The sequence below is a fragment of the Panulirus ornatus genome, chromosome 6 (assembly GCF_036320965.1).
Source record: "Panulirus ornatus isolate Po-2019 chromosome 6, ASM3632096v1, whole genome shotgun sequence".
NCBI classification, from domain to species: Eukaryota; Metazoa; Arthropoda; class Malacostraca; order Decapoda; family Palinuridae; genus Panulirus; species Panulirus ornatus.
Window position 1 is genome coordinate 25,755,392 of NC_092229.1, and position 20,147 is coordinate 25,775,538.

Here is a 20,147-nt window from a genome sequence, read left to right on the forward strand (position 1 = left end):
AAAAAAATAATATATATATATATATATATATATATATATATATATATATATATATATATATATATATATATATACATATATATGTGTGTGTGTGTGTGTGTGGTTGGGCCATACTTCGTCTGTTTCCTTGCGCTACCTCGCTGACGCGGGAAACAGCGGTTAAGTATAATATATATATATATATATATATATATATATATATATATATATATATATATATATATATATATATATATATATATCTTTGTGATCTGCACACAAACAGATATATCAGCGCTTCCCGCCAGGTTATGCTAAACAGTAAACAACTTCCTCGAAATATTCGCGTGAAAACATATTTCACAAGTGGACACGTTCCTTTTTATCCCCTCCTTGTCAACTCTGATGTGACGCCGGAAAGCAGAGACAATTTTGACGAGTTCGTCTCCATGGCAACGGGCCTGCCGCCCTCCTTTGTTGTTCTAATTAAGAAGAGAATGTTCTTGGCCGGAGAGAGGGCAGCAGACTGTGAACCCGGGCCAGGACTGTGTCACAGGCGACAGACGAAACCAGCTTGTCCCTCTGTGTTAGTGTGACAGCGGCAGCAGAACACTCAACGGTGAACTTCAGTGAAAAAACGAAAGAAAAATAGAAATATATATATATATATATATATATATATATATATATATATATATATATATATATATATATATATCCATGGGGATAGGGGAGAAAGAATACTTCCCATGCATCCTCATGTGTCGTAGAAGGCGACTAAAGGGGACGGGAGCGGGGTGGCTGGAAACCCCCACCATCTTTGTATTTTAACTTTCTAAAAGGGGAAACAGAAGAAGGAGTCACGCGGGGAGTGCTCATCCTCCTCGAAGGCTCAGATTGGGGTGTCTAAATGTGTGTGGATGTAACCAAGATGAGAAAAAAGGAGAGATAGGTAGTATGTCTGAGGAAAGGAACCTGGATGTTTTGGCTCTGAGTGAAACGAAGCTCAAGGGTAAAGGGGAAGAGTGGTTTGGGAATGTCTTGGGAGTAAAGTCAGGGGTTAGTGAGAGGACAAGAGCAAGGGAAGGAGTAGTAGTACTCCTGAAACAGGAGTTGTGGGAGTATGTGATAGAATGTAAGAAAGTAAATTCTCGATTAATATGGGTAAAACTGAAAGTTGATGGAGAGAGATGGGTGATTATTGGTGCATATGCACCTGGGCATGAGAAGAAAGATCATGAGAGGCAAGTGTTTTGGGAGCAGCTGAGTGAATGTGTTAGTGGTGATTGGGAGTACCTGGTTTAAAAGGACAGATATACATAAGTATACGTATGCAAGTAGGAGAGGTGGCCAGAGAGCGTTATTGGATTACGTGTTAATTGATAGGCGCGCAAGAGAGACTTTTGGATATTAATGTGCTGAGAGGTGCAACTGGAGGGATGTCTGATCATTATCTTGTGGAGGTGAAGGTGGAGATTTGTAGAGGTTTTCAGAAAAGAAGAGAGAATGTTGGGGTGAAGAGAGTGGTGAGAGTAAGTGAGCTTGAGAAGGAGACTTGTGTGAGGAAGTACCAGGAGAGACTGAGTACAGCATGGAAAAAGGTGAGAACAAAGGACGTAAGGGGAGTGGGGGAGGAATGGGATGTATTTAGGGAGGCAGTGTTGGCTTGCGCAAAAGATGCTTGGCATGAGAAGCGTGGGAGGTGGGTTGATTAGAAAGGGTAGTGAGTGGTGGGATGAAGAAGTAAGATTATTAGTGAAAGAGAAGAGAGAGGCATTTGGACGATTTTTGCAGGGAAACAATGCAAATGAGTGGGAGATGTATAAAAGAAAGAGGCAGAAGGTCAAGAGAAAGGTGCAAGAGGTGAAAAAGAGGGCAAATGAGGGCTGAGTATCATTAGGTTTTAGGGAGAATAAAAAGATGTTTTGGAAGGAGGTAAATAAAGTGCGTAAGACAAGGGAAGAAATGGAAACTTCAGTGAAGGGGGCTAATGGGGAGGTGATAACAAGTAGTGGTGATGTGAGAAGGAGATGGAGTGAGTATTTTGAAGGTTTGTTGAGTGTGTTTGATGATAGAGTGGCAGATATAGGGTGTTTCGGTCGAGGTGGTATGCAAAGTAAGAGGGTATGATAGAGTGGCAGATATAGGGTGTTTTGGTCGAGGTGGTGTGCAAAGTGAGAGGGTTATGGAAAATGATTTGGCAAGCAGAGAAGAGGTAGTAAAAGCTTTGCGGAAGATGAAAGCCGGCAAGGCAGCGGGTTTGGATGGTATTGCAGTGGAATTTATTAAAAAAGAGGGTGACTGTATTGTTGACTGGTTGGTAAGGATATTTAATGTATGTGTGAACTCATGGTGAGGTGCCTGAGGATTGGCGAGATGTTTGCATAGTGCCATTGTACAAAGGCAAAGGGCATAAAAGTGAGTGCTCAAATTACAGAGGTATAAGTTTGTTGAGTATTCCTGGGAAATTATATGGGAGGGTATTGATTGAGAGGGTGAAGGCATGTAGAGAGCATCAAATTGGGGAAGAGCAGTGCGGTTTCAGAAGTGGTAGAGGATGTGTGGATCAGGTGTTTGCTTTGAAGAATGTATGTGAGAAATACTTAGAAAAGCAAATGGATTTGTATGTAGCATTTATGGATCTGGAGAAGGTATATGATAAAGTTGACAGAGATGACTGTGGAAGGTATTAAGAATATATGGTGTGGGAGGTAAGTTGTTAGAAGCAGTGAAAAGTTTTTATCGAGGATGTAAGGCATGTGTAGATGTAGGACGAGAGGAAAGTGATTGGTTCTCAGTAAATGTATGTTTGCGGCAGGGGTGTGTGATGTCTCCATGGTTGTTTAATTTGTTTATGGATAGGGCTGTTAGGGAGGTGGTTGCAAGAGTTTTGGAAAGATGGGCAAGTATGCAGTCCGTTGTGGATGAAAGAGCTTGGGAAGTGAGTCAGTTGTTGTTCGCTGATGATACAGCGCTGGTGGCTGATTCATGTGAGAAACTGCAGAAGCTGGTGACTGAGTTTGGTACAGTGTGTGAAAGAAGAAAGCTGAGAGTAAATGTGAATAAGAGGAAGGTTATTAGGTACAGTAAGGTTGAGGAACAAGTCAACTGGGAGGTAAGTTTGAATCGAGAAAAACTGGAGGAAGTGAAGTGTTTTAGATATCTGGGAGTGGATTTGGCAGCGGATGGAACCATGGAAGCGGAAGTGAATCATAGGGTGAGGGAGGGGGCGAGAGTTCTGGGAGCCTTGAAGAATGATTGGAAGTCGAGAACATTAACTCGGAAAGCAAAAATGGGTATGTTTGAAGGAATAATGGTTCCAACAATGTTATATGGTTGCGAGGCGTGGGCTATGGATAGAGTTGTGCGGAGGTGGGTGGATGTGCTGGAAATGAGATGTCTGAGGACAATATGTGGTGTGACGAGGTTTGATCGAGTAAGTAATAATAGGGTAAGAGAGATGTGTGGTAATAAAAAAAGTGTGGTTGAGAGAGCAGAAGAGGGTGTTTTGAAATGGTTTGGTCACATGGAGAGAATGAGTGAGGAAAGATTGACCAAGAGGATATATGTATCAGAGGTGGAGGGAACGGGGAGAAATGGGAGACCAAATTGGAGGTGGAAAGATGGAGTGAAAAAGATTTTGAGTGATTGGGGCCTGAACATGCAGGAGGGTGAAAGGCGTGCAAGGAATAGAGTTAATTGGAAAGATGTAGTATACCGGGGTCGACGTGCTGTCAATGGATTGAACCAGGGCATGTGAAGCGTCTGGGGTAAACCATGGAAAGTTCTGTGAGGCCTGGATGTGGAAAGGGAGCTATGGTTTTGGTGCATTATTACATGACAGCTAGAGACTGAGTGTGAAAGAATGTGGCCTTTGCTGTTTTTGCTGTCTTATTTCATGTGTGGCGGGGTGGCGATGGGAATGAATAAAGGCAGACAGTATGAACTATGTACATGTGTATATATGCATATGTCTGTGTGTGCATATATATGTATACGTTGAGATGTATAGGTATGTATATTTGCGTGTGTGGATGTATGTATATACATGTGTATGTGGGTGGGTAGGGCCATTGTTTCGTCTGTTTCCTTGCGCTACCCCGCTAAGGCGGGAGACAGCGACAAAGAAACACATATATATATATATATATATATATATATTTTTTTTTTTCATACTATTTGCTATTTCCCGCGATAGCGAGGTAGCGTTAAGAACAGAGGACTGGGCCTTTGAGGGAATATCCTCACCTGGCCCTCTTCTCTGTTCTTAACGCTACCTCGCTATCGCGGGAAATAGCAAATAGTATGAAAAAAAAAAAAAAAAAAAAAAAAAATATTCTTAAGATACCTACAATAAATCAAGAGGTGATTTAATATCAGTAACAGAAATAACTTAACCTTACTGACATTGTGAACCATGAAGTGACTTAACTGGAAAATGTGCCACCTAGCTATCAATATGACAAGAACGGATAAAAGGAGTTTCAAGGAATTGTGGTCAGTGTACATACAGTAATACAAATGCTGCTGCACTATCTGATAGGGAATAACATAATTTACCTAATATGAATTACATAAACATTCCTATTTTTCACGTATTCCCTGTGTGTCGTAGAAGGCGACTAAAAGGGAAGGGAGCGGGTGGCTGGAAATCCTCCCCTCTCGTTTTTTTTATTTTTTTTTTAATTTTCCAAAAGAAGGAACAGAGAATAGGGCCAGGTGAGGGTATTCCCTCAAAGGCCCAGTCCTCTGTTCTTAACGCTACCTCGCTATCGCGGGAAATAGCGAATAGTATGAAAAAAAAAAAAAAAAAAAAAAAAAAAATATATATATATATATATATATATATATATATATATATATATATATATATATATATATATATATATATATATATATATATATACTATCTCTAACAAGATCCCTTTTAGGTGATATCTGCAGAAATCAGCCATATCAGGCTTAGAAAATCTCTCCTTCCTCCACTCCCGTTCTACATTTGTCACTGGCTGTAATCACTGCAAGTACGTTCCACGTGAAGCAAAGAATTCCAGTCTTCAAAGATAGTGCGATAAGCTCTCTTCGTCATCCACTGATAGTGTCGTCTGGTCTTTAACAACGGTCATCGCTAACATTTTCTGTCGCTCTACCTTTCCTTCACTTTTTCATTCTGATTGGTACTACACCTGTCTCTCCTGCAGAAAAATCATTTCATTTTGGTTCTCGTTTCTCCTCTAACTCCACCTTGGATGACTCTAACATTCCTTCACCCCCTGATGCGCCTCTTACTAACCCTATGCCTCTTCTTGTAATCTCATTTCGAACCGTCCGTAAAGCGTTTCTCTTTCTGGACACGAGCATGGCTTATGGTCCTGATGGCATCCATCTCCGTGTACTTAGAGTTTGCCTCTGAAGTTGCACATGTGCTTGCTCGTCTGTTCAGTTTCTGCTTAAAAACGTGATCTTTTCCTTCTTGGAAGCATGCGTTGATACGTTCCATCCTTAAGATGGATCACCGTTCTAACTCCTCTAACAATCGTCCTGTTGCTTTGACATCTACCATTCCAAAGTCTTTGAATCCTTCCTGAACTCCCATATCCTCAGACATCTTAAATCTCACAATCTTTTCCATGATCACCAGTATGGCTTACGTAAGGAGAGATCCACTGATGATATTCATTCCTATTTTATCAATGTCTGGTTATCATCCCTGAAAGACTTTGGGGAATCCTATATAGTTGCCCTTGATATATCCAAAGTGGGGGTCTCATCTCTAAGTTTCCCTCTTTTGGCTTCCCTCCCTCACTTTGCTCCTTCATATCTAGCTTCTTCGACTGATCTATCACCGTGGTCGTTGATGGATCAGCCTCATCCCCCCCCCCCCCTTTCCTCCATCAAAAGCAGTGTCCCTCAAGGTTCTGTCCTGTCCCCTACTCTCTTTTTCTTTTTCTTTTTTATAACGATTTCCTTTCTTATACAAATAACCAAATGTCCTATCGGCTGACGACTCAACACTGCATTCCTCCACATCTTTCAATTCTACTCCTCTCACTCGATCTGCATCTCCTTCCGGCTCAACCTCCTCAATAAACACAGACTTGGACAGGAAATTTCAGTGGGTTCCAAAAAATCTGGTTAAGTTTAACACCTCTAAGACCCAGTTTCTGCCCATCTCTCTACCAAATATTGCTCATAACTCTAGTCTCTCCTTCGACGATTCTGTAATTCTACCTCTTGACTTAATGAACATCCTTAGTATTACTGGAACATCCACTCTATTTTGGAAACCCCCATATACCGGAAATAGCTTAGTCTGCCGCTAAGAATCATAAGTCCCGTTTAAAAATTGATATCTATTTTCTTCCGAGCAGTTGCTCCGTTTACACAGAGTATCTATCCGTTCTTGCATGGTGTACTATTGTCACAGCTGGCATGCTTCGAGCTCTCCATCCTTACTTTGAAGAGCAGAGTCGAAAGCGGTTCGACTTATCAACTCTTCCAGGCTAACTTCTAAACCTGACCCACTTGTCCTAAGCCGCAATGCTGGTTCACTTTCTCCTCTTCTATAGGTATTACTTTGGTTTTTGCTAATTGCTTGTGTGCTCATACCGCTGGCTAGACCACGCAATACTCGACAAGCTGCTGCGTAACATGATTACTGTGGCCGATGGCAACTCAAGGGTAGGGCGGTCTGATAACTATTTGTTTCCCTACACCTTGAAGCTTTAAAATTCTCCATTCTCTCTTGTCTTTCCCAGTAACTATGACGTGGCATATTCTAAAACACAGGTTCCTCACTTTCTCCAATATTCGCAAATACTTTCCCTTGTCTCTTGTTTTTCCCATTCATTTACTTCTTCATTTTGCAATTAAGGCCCGGCCTTGCCTTGAAGTGGGCTTCCGTCCGTGCATAAAAAGAAAAAAAGACCATTGCTTACGTTCATACTTAAGACCATTAGTGACAAAATACGATATTTTAACTGGCAATATCAATCCACATTTCACCCAAACAACATATGAACATATGTTATTCCCGCCCCTGCATGGAACATGGGAAGTGAACGTTGCCGTGAAACCTGCCTTCATTAACATGCCCCTTGTTCTAAGCTATCATTCCCCAATGAGATTGGTTAAGACTGGCTCAGTGATCTAGGAGTACGTAATCAACGGATATAAGGACACACACACACACACACACATACACACACACACACACACACACACACACACACGCACACACACACACACACACACACACACACACACACACACACACACTGACTTTTGTTTAACAACGTAAAATGCCTTTCCCTTCAACAGTTATCCTCTCTGTACCACAGAACTCCATTCAAACACTTAATAATGTAAACAAGGACCACCAATGGCATCAAGAACAAATACACAGAAGTACTGAACCCTCTTCAAGAACACTACGTACACACATAGCCCTCATCCGAGAGTACAAACGTACAGCCCAATCCTTTCTGCCTCCATATTTGTTATAACAAGACACTTGAAATGCAATCCACAGAAATAAAACTACAAAGTAATTAATAAGCATAATCAACACCTGCATACGTCTGTCTTCCACTGCCTTCCAGATACTCTCCAAACTACAGAACCTGATCAACATGGCTAACACCGATCTGTGTGGAGACTGCAATGCCAGCCATCCTGCATGGCTCAGCACTCACAGAATGAGGTGAACTAATCATAAATCAACTGCAACCTTTCACCATCTTCATCTTGTACAACCAGCCAGTCAAGACTTCCAGCACACCACCTCCAGTAGCATTTCTCACCTGCCATTAGGGTTTGTACACTAGCACTACACGCAAGGAACAACCTGGAGCACATTGCATCCATTCTCTTCTAAACACTTACTCATTCTCTTACCTCCATACCATACCCAAACTATCCACTCAGCCACTAGAGGAAAAAAGAACTCTGTCATAGCATCCCACTCCTACATGAATACCACCTACCGGGCCGGCGAAAAGACCATAGCGACACAGAAAGAAATAATACCCAAATATCTCACAAGCTGCAGATCTCTTAAAATAAAGAAACCAACTCAAACAAAAGCACTTACCACAGACAGAAATCACACAACAAATCCATTCTCTAAACAACACAATCACTAACTTAATCACTGAGAAGCAAACAACTAACTGACATTCCTTCCACAACACAATAAACCACAAAGCTCACCTCAACCAACTCTGTCGCATGTTAAAGAGGAACCACACCTCCAGCACCCACCAATCCTCCACACATGAAGCGCTTCTGACCCAATTTGATGACAAGCCATTTCCTAAAGAACACACAAACATCCTCATGAAACACTACTCAGAAATCAGCTACTAGCCAATCACACCCCTAAACAGGAAGAAGCATCCTGAAACAACAACACATCCAATCCTCATTCCCACTGACACACGCAGGGCAAATCAAAACCTTTAAGAACTCTCCTACACTTGACATTGATAATATATCAGACTTTAACATAAAGTACCTTGACCACATGCAGTTCAAGCACTTACAGATATCCTGAACCACTCCTGGCTACACAATAAAACTCCTGAATCTGGAAACTTTCCAACTTAGTATCAATTCCAGAATCCTCCAAGCCATCCAACTTCCCCTACTCTTTCTGACCTGTATTACTTCTGTCTTAAGCATCGAAACTTCAAAAAACTGATCCACAACAGAATCGACCATATCATCCCACTTTCACGTACACAATCTGGCTTAGATTCAAACACTTCACTACAAACCTCACACAACACATCTAGATGGATTCTACCAACCACAACCCCACTTCCCGCAGTATTAGTGACAGATGCTAAAACATTTGACACTTTCCACAAACTTCCTCTTATACGAAAGATGCTTGCTACTATCCTTCACAAGAGCGACAAAGAGCGGTTGACTAAATTCATCGCAGGCCGCCGAGCCAGATTCCACTCATAAAACCCTCACTAAAACAATTAAGCTCTACAACAGAGTCCCACAATGAACAGATCTTTCTCCAACCCTCTTCAGTCTCTTCCTGCATGACACTCCTTCACCTCCTGTAGACCACAGTGTAAAAGTCCCCTCTTATGACTTTACATCCACATTATAGCAGATCGACACTACGTAAGCAACAACACACATTCAACACTGCATCAAACAATGGGATGGGAACAGTGGATCAACCAAAACAAGATGTGTGCATCTCTGCAGAAGTCTTCAATCATCCTTGTAACCCCAGACAAACACCAATACAACAATCACCTTGAATGGATGGTAATCACTCGCATGACATTCACTCCTCATACCACCTATAATCAACATAAAAGCAACCTAAAACCACTTTAGAACGCTTATTTGTACCACGTGTGGACGAGAAAAAGACTCCCTTAGCATCCTCAACGAATAGTTCTGCTCCACCCTAAACTACGCCTCATCTACCTGGTCACCCACCCCGTCAAAAGCAGATGTAACAAAGTTGTAAACCACATAAACCAGAGCACTGAGAATAATCAATGTCTGCTCAGCAAACACAAACTCTCAACACCTACATGTGTAGGTTCGTGTAAACCTCAACACTAACATTTGTAGGGTCAGGTCAAGCTCAACACCTACACGTGTAGGGTCAAGTCAAATCCCACAATATATCCAATGGCCTTGCCGTCGTGCTCAAGAGTCCTGCCTCTGTGCTCGAAGGTTAAGCTGGAACTTCCCTAAACATTACTAAACATCCAGGTAATGTGAGTAGTGTGTGATGTTGTGAGGATGGCCATCATGCAAACTCCAGGTAATGTGAGTAGTGTGTGATGTTGTGAGGATGGCCATCATGCAAACTCCAGGTAATGTGAGCAATATGTGATGTTGTGAAGGCAGCCACCATCCAACCAGTTACGGGATGGCTTCAGAAGACTGCACCCTAGAATACATCTCAGCCAACCCTAGGAATGATTTATTGTATCTGTAACTTTACCACCAGCTCTGTATAGCATCTTCTTCCTCTGTAGGAAGCGAGGGTTAGTAATAGCTCTTGCAGAGACGGTCGGCATCTCTGAGGATATCGAGGTCAGGATGACCCTTACTCGTGAGGCGCGTTGGGTGGCACAAAGAGTGAGGTGGGTAACTCCAGTACCGGACTACAGAATGTAACAGCACTCCGTCTGGCAACGTGAGTATTTCTGTGATGTTTATTTCCGTCATCAAACATCACTAATGATCCTGTATCATCATCATTATTGTCTTCATCACTATCAAATTTATTTAAGGTTATTTTGTTATTACAGATATCGCTCAGACTGGGTCTGGGTCCTACAAGGTAACTAAGCAAGTGGTTCTGACCGTTTTCGTCCACAAGTAGTGAGTGAGCTGTCCTCGCCACAAGGAATTCTCGGTGAAACAGTCCAGCCCAATGATAAGGAAGCAGAAATCACTAGTGCCCGCGTCATCGTGATTTTGCTACCATCACATCATTATATTGTATCTGAGGTAGTTTTTCGCTCAATTTCTCCATCTTGGAAAAAGATCCTTAACTTATGTGGATTAATTTTCGCGGCTTAAGGCGTTATCCATCTTTTATACGAGGGAAACACAAAATTACATATGTATGAGTTCTGTCAAAATATTTGTGTAATCACATCAGGCATATCGTTATGTAATAATTATTATTATGTAAATGAACATTAGCATATTACCAGATAACCTGAATATAAATCACAACTAATTTGCACAAATTTTACATTCCTGACCTATGGTTACAACAGACACGGTGACCGCTACAGGATGGCCTACGACCTGCACTACAGTGTTAGTGATCCCCCGTGTTAGTGACCCACCGTCAATTTCATCAGCGTTGTGGACGACCATTGCCACGACCTCGATTATGGGACCCCTTGTGTTACGGCTTCCCTCTCTCTATATAAGTCTCGTATATTAAAGACATGATGTTATCTCGTTTTTATTCAGTCTGTCGTCATTCGTTTGATGCTCAAGTGCAACGGTACGACCCCAAGAGTTGTACCGTCGTGCTCCATGGTCGTACCACGGTGTTCAAGGATCGTACCGTCGTAGTTAAAGATCGTACCGTCGTGCTCCAAGGACCATACCATGGTGTTCAAGGATCGCAAAGTCATGATTAAGGATCGTACCGTGGTGTTCAAGGATCGTACCATGGTGTTCAAGGATCGTACAGTCAGGATTAAGGATCGTACCGTGGTGCTCAAGGATCGTACCATGGTGTTCACAGATCGCACCGTCATGATTACGGATGGTACCGTCGTACTCAAGGGGCCCAACTCCCTCTACTTCTCATGTGTACAAATCTGTTGTAACTCTGGCCATCTATTTCCTCGGATACCTTACAAGCCTTAAAGCCTGGCCCTTGTGCCGTAGCTCTCGGTGTTTCACTCGTGTTAAAGCTGGGCTCGCCCTGTCTACCCTGGGTGCATTATTTGTCTTAAAGCTGGACCGGCCAGTCCCCTTTTCTCTAAAGTGAACAGGTATTTGACACAACTTTAAGGTGGCACAGTGCTTCAGGCCAGTTGCCTCGCTTGCCTCGACGCTTCAGGCCAGTTGCTTAGCTTGCCTCGACACTTCAGGCCAGTTGCTTAGCTTGCCTCGACGCTTCAAGCCAGTTGCTTCGCTTGCCTCGACGCTTCAGGCCAGTTGCTTAGCTTGCCTCGACGCTTCAAGCCAGTTGCTTTGCTTGTCTCGACGCTTCAGGCCAGTTGCTTCGCTTACCTCGAACATTCAGGCCTGTTGCTTCGCTTGCCTCCATGCTTCAGGCCTGCTGCACCGATTGCCATGAGGTTTACGAACGTTGCTTCACTTAACATGGTACTTCAGGTCTGCTTTTTCACTTGCCTCTGCGCTTCAGGCCTGTTGCTTCGCTAACTTCAAAACTTTATTGCTGTTGCTTCTATTTCTTCGATGAATCACGCTTGCTGCTTCACTTGCCTTGCTGTTTCACTTAACTTGGTGATTCCGATATTTTGCTTCACTTGTCTCAGTGCATCAGCCCAGCTACTTCAGTAGGCTCAGTTACTTTACTTATCTCGGTGCACCTGCCCTGTTGTTTTACTTACCTCGATGCCTCTGACTTGTTGCCTTCACTCACCTCTTGTTTCAGGCTTCTTGCCTCATTGATCTCGATATTTCAGGCCTGATACTTCAATATTCTTGATGCTTCAGGCCTTTTGCTTCATTCCAGTTGCTTCAATAGCTTCGATGCTTCAGGCCATTTACTTCATTAGTCTTGGTGTTCAAGCCCTGTAGCTTCACTAACCTTGGTGCATCATCCCTGCTGCATCGCTCGTCTCGGTGCTTCATCTCACTCAAAGTTATCTCGAAGCCTCGAGTCTGTTGCTTCACTAGTGTTTGTGCTGGTTTTGTTGCTTCATATATCTCAGTGTAACACATACTCCATTTTTTTACATGTTTCCGTGTTTCAGTTCTGTTGCTTCGCTTACTTCGTTGTTTCAATCTTTTCTGTTTACTTTGATGCTTCGGCAGTGTTTCTGCACTTCTTCCGGTGATTCAAGTCTGTCACTTCAATGTCTCTGTACTTCAGGACTGTTCCTTATTTCGGCGCTTCAACCCTTTTACTTCAAGTGAGTCGGTGTTGCAACCCTTTTGCTTCACCTGGCTAGATGTATCCAACCCGATGGTCAGCAATTTAGACTTGTTGCTTCCCTTGTCCTGGTGCTGGAGTCATGCTGCTTCACTCAGTTAAGTGTTTCATTCCTGCTGTTTCACTTATTTCGATGCTGCAGCCCTATAGCTTCCATTGTTTCGGTGCTTCAGTCCTGTTGCTTCACTTATCTCTAAAAAAGTGAAGAGTCTACGAGCTGAATCTGTTTTGGTGTTTGTTGACACACAGAATATCACGTATTTACAGAAATTATTGGAATAATATTGGGAAAAAAAGCGTCTGCCAGGCCACTTGGCTCTCCAGGTTCCTGATATACTGTACCGTAGAGTCCCACTTATACTTTACACTTCCGTGCCTGGGCCCTGCCCTTCACCTAGGAAGGTCTTACCCCGCAGACGTCACAATTTTCTCCTTCAGATCAGTCCACATGTCTGTATCGGGTGGGAATCTGTCGGTCCACACCCTCTTGTATCAACTGGTTCCTCCGTCAAGCAAACTTGTTTATCCCTGATCACTTGCTGGGTTGCGTGCGTGAGGACGATATGCGATAGTCTATAAGACTTTCCCAGAACCAGTTTTCAGTGTCAACAGGGAAACAACTAATGATAACAACAAGAGCCGGAAAAGGAGGAGAAGCCGGGTCAGGAACTTGAGTTGTTTGTTTGCCACAGATGGTCTGAAACAGGACCCGGCGAGGTGAAGCCGCGGACCACTGACCATCTCACGTTCACTTCGAAGACAACAATATCACAGGTGTCGTGTGTAAGTTCCCCAGATCGTATTTTATGAACGAGTTATACTTCGTTTCACAGGTTTTATTAGAAATATTTGGTGGCAACATTATATCTCTTTATTGACATTCGTCTATTAACTACAGTGATGTGAGTTATTCCATGTAAATCTTATGATCAAACAAACTGTATAATCACATGTCGAACAAAGTCTACATGAATATCATTTACGAAAAAACAGCTCATGTAAACTATTGACAAGTTCTAATATAATTTCTACTCTCGATATTTACTGGACAAATGCAACGCTTTTTTTTTTCTTTGTTTAGTTTATACAAGCCAGGAATTACGTAATATTTCAGCATCTACTACTGTCAATATCAGCGAGGTGCAAGGGATTACACGAACCTTCGTAATCATCACAATTAAAATGACTGTGTACACCTCTCCTCGTTATGTATTAGAGCGATACATGGATCAGCAGATGTGGGATCCAGTAGTATGCTATATATATAAAGGTCACAATCACATTCCATATTTCAACACCTTTTCTTTCGTTTGCTAGAACTACTGTTCAGAGGTGGCGTTTTTCGACTCGAAGAAATTATTCTCAACTTGTATGGTCCAAAGGTAGATGGTTTTCACTGGACGTAGAAGTTAACAGAAAACTCGACCCACGGTGATGCTCCCGGCCTTGCCAACTAATGCTGTCACCTTGTGACAAACCCTTGACTCAGTACCAAACAACTCGAACCTTGCACATCTGGTCTAGCCTAACGTAAACAGCAGGACGTTAGGTTCGGTGGGTTTTGTTTGACTCGTTTTCCAGTGTCATAATTCTATTTCATTCTTTGCAACGCAACATTAGGAGTGTGTTGTAATGTGCCGTATGGTGAATCTATCCATTTTACCTACTGTTCCTCTGTTATGAATTAATCCTTCTGATTTCCAGCTGATCATAAGTTGTGTCTTCCAAAAGTTAAGCAGAGACGAAGCAAACTCTGGGTTGGACCGCCATTTCGGCCGTCAATGTTCCCAACAATTTTTTGCAACATTTATCAAATAATTATCAGTCGTGACCGGTACAGATAATGCACCAGTCATACCTTATTGAAGCCTTGAAAGTTTCAGTGATCAAGTTCGGTGTCGACTGAAAAGTTGGTGTATCATTTGTCACTAGGAGTTTGGGAGGAGGAACCACAGGAGAAGCCTCGTTAATCAGCAAGAAATCCCAGGACTTATTACGACTCGTGATCATTGTGGGGATCAGTATGATCCTACATGTCTCACACGTACTGACGATATCCATGGACGAAAATGACAGACGTGTTCATGAAATATGTACAGAATCAGGAGAATGGCAGTTTATCTGCTTCCACATAAATGAAAGGCCCCAATACCTCTGTTTTTTCCTCTTCAGGACTTCTCTCCCATCATCCCCTCTTCATCTTTCCTCGCCCTCATACCCTCTCCCGTCGGCCACCTGCCTCCCATCTACTCTCCTCCGACCACGTAAGGAGTAACCTAAGATCCACGTATCCTCATGCATAGTCTAGCAATGCCACAAGATTTATTAACGTTCGTTTCTGTTACATGCATAGATGGGAGACATGGCGTGTATATCCTAACACACACACACACACACACACACACACACACACACAAACACACACACACACACACACAAACACACACACAAACACACACACACACACACACACACACACACACATATATATATATATATATATATATATATATATATATATATATATATATATATATATATATATATATATACATACATATATTCCTATGAGTCCACGGGGAAAATGAAACACGATAAGTTCCCAAGTGCACTTTCGTGTAATAATCACATCATCAGGGGAGACACAAGAGAGAAATAAAAGTCAGTTGATATACATTGAAGAGACGAAGCTAGGACGCCATTTGGTAAACATGTGATTGTCCAAAATAGCGACTGGACCAAGAACACAAACCTATCTTTTGTGGTAAACCTGTCTAATGAACAACTAGATAAGAGTTTGGGATAGAGGGGCAAGTATGCAGTCTATTGTGAGTGAGAGGGCTTGGGAAGTGAGTCAGTTGTTGTTCGCTGATGATACAGCGCTGGAGATTGATTCGGGCAAGAGAATGCAGAGCTTAGTGACTGAGTTTGGTAAAGTGTGTGAAAGGAGAAGTTGAGAGTAAATGTGGATAAGAGCAGAGTTATTAGGTTCAGTAAGGTTGAGGGGCAAGTTAACTGAGAGGTAAGTCTGACTGGAGAAAAACTGGAGGAACTGAAGCGTTTTAGATATCTGGGATTAGACTTAGCAGCGAATGGAACCATGGTACCGGAAGTGAGTTACGGGGTGAGGGAGGTGGTGAAGGTTCTGGGAACGTTGGAGAATGTGTGGAAGGCGAGAACGTTATCTCGGAGAGCAAAAATGGGTATGTTTGAAGGAATATTGGTTCCAACAATGTTATATGGATGCGAGGCATGGGCTACAGAAAGGGTTGTGCGGAGGAGGTTGGATGTGTTGGAAATGAAATATCTGAGGACAATTTGTGGTGTGAGGTGGTTTGATTAAGTAATGAAAGGGTGAGGGGGATGTGTGGTGATAAAAAAAAAAAAAAGTGGTTGAGAGAGCAGAAAAGGGTGTGTTGAAATGGTTTGGACACATGAAGAGAATGAGTGAGGAAAGATTGACAAAGAGGATATATGTGTCAGAGGTGGAGGGAACAAGAAGCGGGAGACCAAACTGGAGGGGAAGGTTGGAGTGAAAAAGATTCTGAGCGATCGGAGCCTAAACATACAGGAGGGTGAAAGGCGTGCAAGGAACAGAGTGAATTAGAACGATGTGGTATACCGGGATCGACGTGCTGTCAATGGACTGAACAAGGGCATGTGAAGTGTCTGGGGTAAACCATGGAAAGGTCTGTGGGGTCTGAATGAGGAAAGGAAGCTGTGGTTTCGGTGCATTATACATGAAAGCTAGAGACTGGGTGTGAACGAATGTAGTCGTTTTGTCTTTTCTTGACGCTACTTTGCTGGAGGGGGGGGGGGGGGGGGGGGTGAAATGAATGATGTTTCCAGTGTGGAGGGGTGGCGACGAAAATAGATGAAGTCAGCAAGTATGAATATGTACATGTGTATATATGTATATGCCTTTGTGTGTGTATGTATACATATACATAAGTGTATGGGCATTTATGTATATATGTGTATATGAGTAGTTGGGCCATTCTTCGTCTGTTTCCTTGCGCTTCCTCGCTGACACGGGAAATAGCGATTAAGTATATATATATATATATATATATATATATATATATATATATATATATATATATATATATATATATATATATGTGTGTGTGTGTGTGTGTGTGTGTGTGTGTGTGTGTGTGTGTGTGTGTTTTCTTTTCTAAAATTTATTATACTTTGTCGCTGTTTCCCGTGTTAGCGAGGTAGCGCAAGGAAACAGATGAAAGAATGGCCCAACCAACCTACATACACATGTATATACATACACGTCTACACACGCACATATATATACCTATACATCTCAACGTATACATATATATATACTCACTCAGACATATACATATATACACATGTACATAATCCATACTGTCTGCCCTTATTGATATATATATATATATATATATATATATATATATATATATATATATATATATATATATATATATATATATATATATACAAATGGATTTGTATGTAGCATTTATGGATCTGGAGAAGGCATATGATAGAGTTGATAGAGATGCTCTGTGGAAGGTATTAAGAATATATGGTGTGGGAGGCAAGTTGTTAGAAGCAGTGAAAAGTTTTTATCGAGGATGTAAGGCATGTGTACGTGTAGGAAGAGAGGAAAGTGATTGGTTCTCAGTGAATGTAGGTTTGCGGCAGGGGTGTGTGATGTCTCCATGGTTGTTTAATTTGTTTATGGATGGGGTTGTTAGGGAGGTAAATGCAAGAGTCTTGGAAAGAGGGGCAAGTATGAAGTCTGTTGGGGATGAGAGAGCTTGGGAAGTGAGTCAGTTGTTGTTCGCTGATGATACAGCGCTGGTGGCGGATTCATGTGAGAAACTGCAGAAGCTGGTGACGGAGTTTGGTAAAGTGTGTGGAAGAAGAAAGTTAAGAGTAAATGTGAATAAGAGCAAGGTTATTAGGTACAGTAGGGTTGAGGGTCAAGTCAATTGGGAGGTGAGTTTGAATGGAGAAAAACTGGAGGAAGTGAAGTGTTTTAGATATCTGGGAGTGGATCTGGCAGCGGATGGAACCATGGAAGCGGAAGTGGATCATAGGGTGGGGGAGGGGGCGAAAATTTTGGGAGCCTTGAAAAATGTGTGGAAGTCGAGAACATTATCTCGGAAAGCAAAAATGGGTATGTTTGAAGGAATAGTGGTTCCAACAATGTTGTATGGTTGCGAGGCGTGGGCTATGGATAGAGTTGTGCGCAGGAGGATGGATGTGCTGGAAATGAGATGTTTGAGGACAATGTGTGGTGTGAGGTGGTTTGATCGAGTAAGTAACGTAAGGGTAAGAGAGATGTGTGGAAATAAAAAGAGCGTGGTTGAGAGAGCAGAAGAGGGTGTTTTGAAATGGTTTGGGCACATGGAGAGAATGAGTGAGGAAAGATTGACCAAGAGGATATATGTGTCGGAGGTGGAGGGAACGAGGAGAAGAGGGAGACCAAATTGGAGGTGGAAAGATGGAGTGAAAAGGATTTTGTGTGATCGGGGCCTGAACATGCAGGAGGGTGAAAGGAGGGCAAGGAATAGAGTGAATTGGAGCGATGTGGTATACAGGGGTTGACGTGCTGTCGGTGGATTGAATCAAGGCATGTGAAGCGTCCGGGGTAAACCATGGAAAGCTGTGTAGGTATGTATATTTGCGTGTGTGGACGTGTGTATGTACATGTGTATGGGGGGGGTTGGGCCATTTCTTTCGTCTGTTTCCTTGCGCTACCTCGCAACCGCGGGAGACAGCGACGAGGTATAAAAAAAAAAAAAATATATATATATATATATATATATATATATATATATATATATATATATATATATATATATATTTGTTTTGAGTGTGTGTGCGTGTGTGTGTGTGTGTGTGTCAGAAGTGGAGGGAGGGGGTGGGGGAGTGAGAAGTGGGTGACCAAATTAGAGAAATAAGGATAGAATGAAAATAAGAAAAACAAAGAAAATTGTGATCGAAGCCTGAACATACAAGTGGGTAAAAAGCGTGCGCGAGATAGAGTGAATTGGAACGATATGGTATATAGCGGTCGACGTGCTCTTAATGGACTGAGCCAGGCACGTGAGGCGGTCAGGGGAAACCATGGAAAGGTTTGTGAGGCCTGGTTGTGGGTAAGGGGTTGTGGTTTGTGAGGCCTGGTTGTGGGTAAGGGGTTGTGGTTTGTGAGGCCTGGTTGTGGGTAAGGGGTTGTGGTTTGTGAGGCCTGGTTGTGGGTAAGGGGTTGTGGTTTGTGAGGCCTGGTTGTGGGTAAGGGGTTGTGGTTTGTGAGGCCTGGTTGTGGGTAAGGGGTTGTGGTTTGTGGGGCCTGGTTGTGGGTAAGGGGTTGTGGTTAGTGAGGCCTGGTTGTGGATAAGGGGTTGTGGTTTGGGTGGATTGCACATGACAGCTGAAGAATGGATGTCAGCGGATCCGGTCTTTCTTCATGTGTTCCTGACGCTACCTCACTAACACAGGAAACCAGCATCTACAGGAAGATGACCAGCTGGGTTAACCGTGAACCGGCTGGCGGGACCAGCTGACGAATCTAAGCTTGCTCGATCCCTGACGGCTCTTGAATGCGTCGTGGTCAGCTTACAACACGGAGGTCTATCTTCTCTTTTATCAGTCTGGCTACTTTCCATCTCATGACTTTGCAAGACTTCCCACAAATTCTAGCATTCCAGAATCACTGGATCCTGGATGTTCCACCGTACTCATGAGTATATGTAAGTCTCCATCACGTTAATCATCTCCCTTAACAGCGTTATCAGTTTGCCTGGACACAGTAATCGAATTCATGTAACAAGTTGAATGATAACACATTGATCGGTCGTGTGGAAACTTGAATATTCCGACTTTCAAAAACTTAAAACGTTGGCCCTTGATTTTCTCTGCTTCCTTCACTTTAGTCGGTTCATTTTCATGAAATTTTATGAAGGTTTCTTAAATTTCAAAATTCTCTTTCATGTGCAAAATGAACGTTGGCTTCGCACAACTTATGAGTCATTATTACCTGGAAAACAGCACAGTTTTTGAGACACGTTTTATTCGCAAAAAAACTTTTTCAATGATAAAGTTTGAACGTTATATTCTACTGCTAAATATCGAGCAATAACAGTGTAGAAAATGTGTTTGTACAGAGAGGCATGTGTAACAGATTGATATTTCATAATATATACTCCTGGTAATTTATAAACTTTGACAGCCAAGGAAATCCTCACTCACTACACGTACTTGAAAGCAGTATCGTTACTGAGTTGATCGAATTATTGATTATCAAGAGTGTAAACACTGTTGATGTTCACGAGTCTTTTACTGCACAAAATACCGACCTCAAAAGATTGTTTGGGAAGGTAGAGACGAAATAAGTCAAAAGACGAATTATCTTTCTGTTTACCTGATACGCGTTGCCTACGCGTTGTCATATGGTGAATTAATGGTATGAAGTTGGTAGCCATTCATCTTGGATTAAGTGTCCATTTTGATAACAGAGATAGTAATTAGGGGTCACTTTCCCAAA